This window comes from Spermophilus citellus (assembly GCF_964194105.1).
Source record: "Spermophilus citellus genome assembly, chromosome: 10".
Lineage (NCBI taxonomy): Eukaryota > Metazoa > Chordata > Mammalia > Rodentia > Sciuridae > Spermophilus > Spermophilus citellus.
Genome location: NC_138197.1, coordinates 135,558,809 through 135,567,351, shown reverse-complemented (window position 1 = coordinate 135,567,351; position 8,543 = coordinate 135,558,809). Strand labels below are relative to the sequence as shown.

Below are 8,543 nucleotides of genomic sequence, written 5' to 3'. Positions count from 1 at the left end.
TGACCACAGACCTGGTGCTGCCCATCCAGGTCTGGACTGACTTCTCCCTGGTGTGACCCACATCGCGGTACCACCTTGGCAGATGCCGGTCCATCTGCTCTTGTTTTCTGTGGGTTCACTTGCTACTTCAGAGTCCACGTGAGGACAGGCAGCGTGGCCCTGTCCTCCTGTGCCTGGCCGACTTCACTTACCACGACAGCCTCAGGCTCACCTCTGTGCTTATGGAATGGCAGGACCCTGCCAGGTGCAGGGGCCTCACCTGCCATCCCAGCCGCTCAGGAGGCTGAGGCAGGAGGATTGGAGTTCAAGGCCAGCCTCAGCAACTCAGCGAGGCCCTAAGCAAATCAGCAAGACTCTGTCACAGAATAAAAGGGGCTGGGGATGTGGCTCAGAGTTTTAGTGCCCCTGGGTTCAGTCCCTAGTACCCCAAACACCCACCCACCTGTGCACACACACCCATGCACACACACACTGAGGGCAGGAGCCACCCTTCCGGTGGTGAGTCGCGGCGGCGCTGGCCTGCACTCCTTTTCTGGGCCATCTGTGGCTGGCTCCTGGGTGGCCTTGGCCTTGGCGGTAGCAAATCTGCTGTGATAAACATGGAGACACGGGGCTGAACCAGGAAGGATGCTGTGCCACTGGGTCTATGCCCAGAGCGGGGTTGAGGTCCCTGGTGGTCCTCTGTCCAGCTCACTGGGAGCCTCCCGGCAACTGCAGGACACTGTCAGTCTCAGCCTTTCGATCTGAGACCTGAGGTCAAACCAGAAATGAGCAGTCCTGTGCACAGCGTCTGAGAGTCAGCCTGCATACAGTGGTGCTCCAGCAATGTTTACCTATGGTTCTATACAGCAAGGGTGTGTCCTGTGAAGGGGCTGTGCTCACTGCTGGAGGCAACCTGGTCCCTGCTGGGACCAGAGCCAGGACAGTCAGGGAGTGAGCACGGCCATGCACTGGGCACCACGAGGCTGGCCAGCTCCCTGCTCTGCCACTCAGTGCCAACCACCACTGCATACCCGGGCGGAGCCGTTGCCCTGTCAAAGAAAGGGACGTGGCCCTTGGGAGCTCAGTATTTGGCGGAGGCCACATAATGACCCAGGACAGAGCTCAGTGCGTGTTCCCCGGGGCCAAGCTCCAGTGTGGCCTGCAGAGTCCCCTTGTCAACCAGAGGTGCAGCCTGGAGCACGTCACCAGCCCTGGAGAGTGCCACCAGCCCTGGAGAGCAGCATCTGCCCGGCACACAGCTTCACCCGCTACAGACTGACAGGGCCACGTGCCAGAAAGGACTTGAGTCCCGAGTCACCTGGGACCGCCCGGGAGCAGACTGTGAGCCAACCCGTGGACGGCTGGGAGTCGGGGTGCTTGGGCGAGTGGGCAGCGGACAGCCAGGAGCGGTCAGGGGGCACGGAGCTCCCACAGTACTGCAGGTGGGTGGTGACTTGTCCCCTAGGGCTTCACGGGCAGGAGGCACTGCCCCAGTGTGGCCAGGCTGGGGAGGGGACCGTCCAGCAGTAGGCCATGATGCCCCTGGAACGCCACCCTCATAGGCCCAGTGCTGGTCTCCGGAGCCCGCAGTTTCCACAAGAGAGGGCTCTTGTAAGAGAGCAAGGCCAGCCACATGGTGTTCAGGGCATCCATGATCCATTCATCCACTGCCCGTCTCGTGACTCCTCAGGCACACTTTCCAGCCATCGTGACCTCCACCGTGAGACCGTCCCCAGAGGCCAAGCTGCAGGGCCACCTGCAACCCCCAAAGTTGGGGGGAATGGATCTCTTTTCTGGAGTCCTGCCCCTGCCTCAGGCTGGCTGGCACAGCCGTGGAAAGTGGATGATCCACCAGGAGGGACCACCAGGAGGGACCACGAGGGAGGACTGCCCAGAGGAACCACCAGGGAGGACCACCAGGGAGGACTGCCTAGAGGAACCACCAAGGAGGACCACCAGGGAGGACCACCAAGGAGGACCACCAGGGAGGACCACCAAGGAGGACCACCAAGGAGGACCGCCAGGGAGGACTGCCAGGCCCTTGTGCTGTGGCTGCCAGCCATGGGCCTGGGGCACACTGTCCCTTTTCTCTGGAGTTTGGTGATGGCAGGAGTGCGCCCTCCTCCGTGGCCTCCCAGCCAGCGTCTCCCCCAGTGTCACAGCATGCAGGACCCTGGGTCGCGGCTCTGACCACAGGCTTTCCTGCAGCGGGCTCTGCCCCCCACCCCACCCTGAGCCTCCTCTGAACGCAGGGCATTTGTCCCTCCTTGCTGACCCCACGTGCCCACTCCCTCGGAAACAGGTAGGCAGCACGCTGGTCCTGGGGAGTGAGGGGCCAGGGCAGGGCAGGGCAGGGCAGGGCTGGGCAGGGCTGGCAGGGCGGCCGATGCCTCCTGAACGCTCTTGCCGCTCTCGGGCAGCCCTCAGGGAGGTCAGCTGCTGGAGGCCGGGTCTCAGCTCATGGGCCACAGGTGTCAGGTCTCAGGACCTGAGCGTGTGGCCTCCTCTCCTGCTGCCCCACACCTGGACCTCCAGCACCCAGGCTCAGCCCCCACCCCGGCCTCTCTACACCCCAGGAGCTGCCACTCATTTCTAACGTCTGGTTCCTGTGACCCTGAGGAGCCTGGAGCTCTCTGGCGGCCCACCCAGCCCTCCAGTCCTTACAAGCCCACGCCGTGGGCCACTACGAATCAGGAGCCCGGGGAGGGATGCCCCTGACTCAGGGCAGCCAGGCTTGCCCAGCAGAGCCTCTTGGGACATCCGTTTGGTGTGAGCTGACCAGCAGCGCTGGCAGCCTGCTCCTGATTACCACTAGTGTAGGGTCCCCGTCCCTGTGGGTCTTTTCTGTTTCAGGACCACCCGGGGGATGACCTTGGCCTTGCTCCTTCTGTTTCTTCTGGTAAGTGCTCGAGGACGACCCTCCTCCCAGGTCTCCTCTCCCATAGAAACATCCAAGTTCTTCAAATTAAAGGGGAGCATTTCAAAGGTATTTGGCCATTCCTCTCTGGCTCTTCTAAGCTCCTGACCACGTGAGAGTCTGCCTCAAAGGCTTCCTCTGAGGAACTTGTGAGCCTCCAGTGTCAGCCAGATGCACCGGGCAGGTGGCTTTGCACTGTGAGTATGCGTGTGTGTGCGTGTGCATGTGTGGGCATGTGTGTGCATGTGTGTGCTTGTGTTTGTGCGTGTGCACGTATGCATGTGTGTGCTTGTGTGTGTGCACGTGTTCATGTGTGGGGCAGTGGTAGACTGGACACAGCTCCAAGCTCAGATCACAGGCCAGGAATGTTCTCAGCTCTTGTTCCTGAGACCCCGTGACTTCAGGGGAAGTTGACGCTAAGCTTTGCTCCTGTCCTTTTTGGATGTCACACTCTGGTTTTTAGGAAGAGAACTTGGCCTCGAGTACAATTCTGTTCGCTATTTTTACCAGGTTCACCCTATTCTTAGTTACTTTTAAAAATAAAACTGTCAACAGCTTTCCCTTCCCCTGAAACATTTCCGCCACTACCAGAGATCCTAATGAGCTGTGCGCTCCGTCCCAGGAGAGGAGCAGGTGGGAGGCCCAGCCCGGCTCTGCACTGCAGAGCTTCCGAGGGGCCCGAGCACCTACGGGAGGGGGCTGTCACCGCAGAAGCCTGCGGCGGGGATGCACAGGAATACAACCAGCGTGTTGTCAACCCTGAGGGTTTCAGTAAAAAATGGCTCTGAAAGATAAAAGTCCTGTTTTTTGGGGAGAAAAACACCTATATTTTACTGCAGCTTTAAAGAAGCAACACTCAGACTACCCAGGGACAAAATCCACCCGACTGGTCTGTCTGGTCAAATCCATGAGAAGTCCAATGGGAAGACCCCGCTCTGAAGCCACCACGAGGTCTAAGAGGAGCCAAGGCAAGGACAGCTCGCCCAGCGCCACCTCTTGGCAGCTCCCTTCTTGACCAGCTCACCACGTCCTGTGGCGACACTTGCAATCAGATGCATAGTTTTCAGTGATTTCTTTCAGCCATGAAGGTGATTCCTTGACCAAATTAGCTGTCTTTTCTAGATCTCAAGTTTCTCATTTAAAATGAAAAAGGGATAATCCTTGCCTTGCCAACACCATTCACTCATCTGTCCATTCATTCACTCAGTCATTCACCCATCCACCCACACAGCCACCCACCCATTCATCTGTCCATCTATCCATCCATCTACCTACTCATCCATCCACCCATCCATGTATCCACTATCCATTCATCCACACATCCACCCACCCACCCACCATCTACCCACCAAACCACGCACCCACCCATGCATTAATCATCCACCCGCCCATCCATTCACCCATTCATCCACCCATCCATTCATCCACCCATCCGTCCACTCATCCATTCACCCACCCACCCACCCATCCATTCACCCATCCATCCACCCATCCATTCATTCACCGATCTGTCCCACTCACTCATCCATCCACCCACCCATGCATCCATCATTCATTCATCCACCCACCCATGCATCCATCATTCATTCATCCACCCACCCATGCATCCATCATTCATTCATCCACCCACCCACCCATCCACCTACATACCTACCCATGCATCCATCCACCCATCCATCCACCCACACCTACCCACTCACCCATCCACCCATCCATCCATCCATCCATCCATCCACCCATCCACCCACCCACGCAACCATCCGTCCATCTGTCCCACTCACTCATCCATCCACCCACCCATGCATCCATCATTCATCCATCCACCCACCCACCCATCCACCATCCCTTCTTGCAGGCCTATTGCCTGCACAGCAGACTCTGCGATGGAGTCCAGCGTGCAGAGTGGTGTGCAGTGCCAGGACCTGCATGGGTGGTTGTGTCTGTAGGGAGGAGGGGCAGTGACCCAGGCAGGGCCACTCGGCCTTGTGCTGGGAAGTGAAGACAATCTACCTGGACACGCCCTGCAGGTGCCCTCAGGGCCCTCCTTCTCCCTTAGAGCACCATCTTGGGTGGCCAGATGGATGTGTTTACTGGGTGGACAGAAGGTCAGTGGGGCACACAGGGGCTGGTGCTGAGAGATTCCAGTTTCCAAAGACCAGCCCCAGAGCCAAGAGTACCTGGGACCTGGCTGAGGTACTGACCACAGCCTCTCAATTCAGCAGGTGGCCTGTGGACACATGCCATGGGGCCTCCCCTTGGCTCTGTGGGAAGATGATCAAGCACAACCATGTCAGGAAAGGGCAATGGTGACATTCCCATGAGCATCCCAGCAGGAAGAACAGTTGCCGGTGTTGCAGACTGTCCAAGTGGGACCAGCAGAGTGGAACACTTCAAAGTCCTGTCAGCAGTGAGGTTGGGGGCCCAGGGTGCCTTGGCCACTGCACATTCCAAAGAGAGAGGCTGAAGCCGGGATCCCAACACCCATGGCTGCCAAGCGTCCGTGGGAGGACGTTGCTCGGGCTTGGCAAGGTGAGCATGGCCCAGGAAGAGGAGCGTGGACAGATCCTGAGTCTTGGCACCATCTGGGGATCTAGGCTTTGCAGCGTGGGTCAGCTTGGCGGGAACAGCCTGTGCCTTCTGCTGCCTCTGCCAGGAACCCTCTTGTGATTGAGCAGCGCTGGGGGTGGGGATCTCAGAGGGCTCCTCTGAGGTGTCATACACTGTCACTTCCCCATGCTCCGCACCCAGCCCACACCGCGGCGGCTCCTGCTGCCTCCAGAGCGCCTGCTCCCTGCCGAGACGCCTCTCCAGGGGAAGCAGACAGCAGGCCTCAGCGCAGGGAGGCCCCAGACAGAGGCAGGAAGAGGAGTGGGAGGGAGGGAGGCCGGAGGCACATGGAGCCAGCAGCCTCGCAGGTCTGGGGGAGAAGTTGAAGGTGGCCTCCTGGGCCGTGGCCAGGAAGGACAGAGGACTGAGCTTGGGGGATCGCTGCGCAGGGCTGTCACCTGGTCTCATTCCTGCCCTTCTGCTCTGCAGGGCCCTGACCCTCCCCTCACAGCAGCCCCTTTGGCCACAGGTTCCTGTGGGAGGCCCAGTGAGCCCTGGTGCTGGCTGCTGTCCCTCCGCCCACCTGGGATGACCTTCTCACAGGTCCTGGTGCCCTGGGCAGGACCCCGCGGCCTCGCCACCCTCCTCCAGGCCCTGCGGCTTCTCCTGCCCAGCCCGGCCACCCTGCGGTTTGTGATCCTGCCTGAGCCCAGGAGCCCGGAGGCACAGAGGGACTGGAGCTGCCTCTTGGCCATGTGAGGAGCCAGGTAGCGCACCAGCCTGCAGGACACCGCGACAGGCAGCGGCTGCTTCTCTGGGAGCTTTGGGACGGTCTTTAGTGGGTGAGGGAGCAGGTCGTGCCGGGGCATCGTGGTGAGCAGTGGCAGGTGGCAGCAGAGGCAGTGGGGACGTGAGAGGAGCCTGGCCCTCAGCACTTGGGGTTCCAGAGCCCTGTGGCCCCAGGGAGGTCACAGGAACTCACTGAGCCTCTAAGCGAATAATGTCCCAGGCTCCTAGGTCACAGTGAGTCATGGGGTCAAGCCATGGGCACAAGCGTGGCCAGCCACAGTGGCCTTCATATTGTTGGAATGTGGGGCTCCCTCCAGGCGTCCACACCAGCCCTCGTGCTGGGAGCATGGGGCTCCATCCCCTTGTGGCGCTCCTTGGTGGCCCCCACTTGGTGGGGAACAAGCTACCCCTGGCCACGCCACCTGCCTTAGAAGACCCCATATTTTCACTCAGCAGAGCGACTCCACCAGGTGGGGAAGCGACTCTTTGGGCCCCTCTTCCCTCCCTGGCTTCACGAGGGCCGGTAGTGACTGGTGACCGCAGAGCGCTGGCCTCGTGGGCCCTGCTCTGGGAGGGCCCAGTGGAGGGGCACCTGCAGGCTGATTTCACTGAAGTACAGTCCCCTGGCCCTGGTCACCACAGGGCTGCAGGCCTGGCTCCCAGTGGCCGCCTGGGCTTGTCTGCTCTTCCGCCCTGCGCCCTGCACATGCCTCTGAAGGCGGGAGGGGTGTCCCTTGCTGTTGGTGGAATTACGCGTTTCCTGGTGTGGCCAGAGAAGCGAGGGGAAGTGCTCCGGGGCTCATAGGGGACAGGTGGCTTCCTAGGAGCAGGCGGCCAGCGCAGGGCCTGAAGATGGGGCCAGGGGCAGGGATTGCACAGCTGAGCTGGCCTGTCTGTGCCGCTGGCCCTGTGACTGGGAGGGGCTGGAGGCAGAGGCAGGCCCCTAGGTGGGCTCTGGGAGGCATACGCAGCAGAGGAGGTCCCAGTGAGTGCCATTGTCCCGGGTGGCCACAGGCACACAGCAGGGACAAAGCCTTGCCCAGTGGCCAAGAGGAGGTTTTCAGAGGTTACAAAGGCGTCGAGGCCCCTGCCCAAGCGCCTCCGTTCCCTCCTGTGTTCACAGATCACCCGCAGGTCTTCGCGGGGGCCCACACTCCCAGCCCCTATTCTGGGCATCCTCCTTGGGTTCCTGTTCTAGAACATTCTGATCCTCAGCCCCTCCTGTTCAACCCACCCACCACCCGCACTCCCTCCACTATCTCCACGGCAACCCTGCTCCAGAGTCAGCCAGGGCTGCGTCTGAGCGGAGGAGCTCCAGAGGCCCAGCAGCGGGGTCAGCCGGGGCTCCTGCTCCAGGCTGCCCTCTCTGGGAGCCCCTGGCACCAGCGTGGGCAGGAGGAGGGGCGAGGACACTCGGCACCACTGTACACTGCGGCAGGCCAGGTGAGCAAGGGACAGCTCAGCCACGTCCCCTCAGCTCAGGCTGCCCCGGTCAGGCTGTCCTCGCACAATGACAAGAACACGCAAGAGGGGAGCCAAGGTCCCACACCCTATCCTGGGAGCCAGGCTCTGTCCCTGGCTGCAGCTGGTCCCCCTCCTCCTCCTGTGGGAGGGACCAGGTCTGGCCAGGGTCAGAAAGGGCAGGTGGACAGGCTGGCACCTGCAGCCCTCCCAGCCCACTTCCTCGTGGGCACCTCTGGGGGCAACCCCCACATGCCCATTCCCAGGGCGTTCTTCTGTGTCACTCCCAATGCAGCCAGGCACCCTGGATGGAGACCAGCCTGAACAGCCCCCGCAGGGCTCCGGCCCCCGCAGCCTCAGGGGCCTCCCCAGGGGCCTCAGCCCTGACGGCAGCTCAGATGCTGCTGCTCCTGCCCCGGAGCTCCAGCCTGGGCTGGAGACAGGCCTGGACTCTCCTGCCTCCCACCCTCTCACCCTTCCTGTCCTCCTCCTCCTCCTCCTCCCCCCTGCTCTCTCTGTCCCTCCTCACTCCCTCCTCCTCCTCCCTCCTCCCTCCCCCCTTTTCCCTCCTCCCTCCCCCTCCTCCCTACCCCTCCTCCCTCTTCCCTCCCTCCCTGCCCTCCTCCCCCCTCCTCCCTCTTCCCTCCCTCCCTGCCCTCCTCCCCCCTCCTCCCTACCCCTCCTCCCTCTTCCCTCCCTCCCTGCCCTCCTCCCCCCTCCTCCCTCCCCTCCTCCCTCTTCCCTCCCTCCCTGCCCTCCTCCCCCCCTCCTCCCTCTTCCCTCCCTCCCTGCCCTCCTCCCCCCTTCTCCCTACCCCTCCTCCCTCTTCCCTCCCTCCTTGCCCTCC

General features: G+C 61.5%; 1 long non-coding RNA gene across 1 annotated transcript; it reads left to right on the top strand.

Moving 5' to 3' along the window:
• Positions 1–672: 672 nt before the first annotated feature.
• On the top strand, positions 673–8,197 carry LOC308658069. The gene is made up of 4 exons (XR_014024134.1): positions 673–2,881; positions 3,739–3,987; positions 5,119–5,428; positions 5,936–8,197. It is a non-coding gene; the product is annotated as an uncharacterized lncRNA (long non-coding RNA).
• Positions 8,198–8,543: the final 346 nt, after the last annotated feature.